This window comes from Microtus pennsylvanicus, chromosome X (genome assembly GCF_037038515.1).
Source record: "Microtus pennsylvanicus isolate mMicPen1 chromosome X, mMicPen1.hap1, whole genome shotgun sequence".
In the NCBI taxonomy this organism is placed as follows: domain Eukaryota; kingdom Metazoa; phylum Chordata; class Mammalia; order Rodentia; family Cricetidae; genus Microtus; species Microtus pennsylvanicus.
In genome coordinates, this window is record NC_134601.1 from 49,603,252 (window position 1) to 49,604,102 (window position 851).

Genomic DNA, 851 nt, shown 5'->3' on the forward strand with positions numbered 1-851 from the left:
ACAACAGGATGTTGTCTACCTGCCTTAGAACCTCTTCTCACACTTCAATTAAGGCCAGCTCAGCAGTTTAGCAGCTTCAGACTTGTCATGGGGGTTGATCACCTGCTCCCCAACAGAGGGTTCCTGGTGGGGGAGGGGGAACACTGGAAAGGTTCTTGTAGTTTTGGAACTATGCCAGCAATGCAGACAGACCTTGCACAGAGATGAGAAATTTGATAATGCTTTGCTCTGTGTAGCCCCTGCAGCCTGCAGAGCCATCAGGGATGACTTGGCCTGACTAGTATACAAAAGAATTGATGATAGAGGCAAGTGGCATCATGAGAGGCAGAAACAGCCTGACCAAACGAATACATAAAAACCACTGGAACTGCAGAACATGGCCAGGAGACTTCCACAGCACCACCAAGTATTCAAGAACTATGGACTTTGGGACTAGATCTTCTTGAACAAGCTCTCTTTTCTTCAATGCTGATGTTGGCATCCAGGACCTCGGATAAAGTCTTCGACCACTAAGCTAGTCCTTGAATAAGCATAGGCTCAAGCAAATATTAATTTTTAACTTAATATTTTGTTCATGATCCAAAAGTACCAGTTTAGTCACAAAAAAACCACCCAACTGTGCTTAAAAACTATTCCAGATTAATCTAGCTGAAGAGTTTAAGAAGAGCACATTCTTTTATTGGTGACTCTTAGCTTTTTTTTTTAATTTTTGAGATTATTACTTTTTCTTCCCTTTTTACCCTTGAAACCCTCCCAAATACTGCTCCCTGTTTTCCTACAACATTTTGATTGCATCCATATATGTATATACCTAGAAACCCTAATTACAACCTGCTGAATCTATATAATGC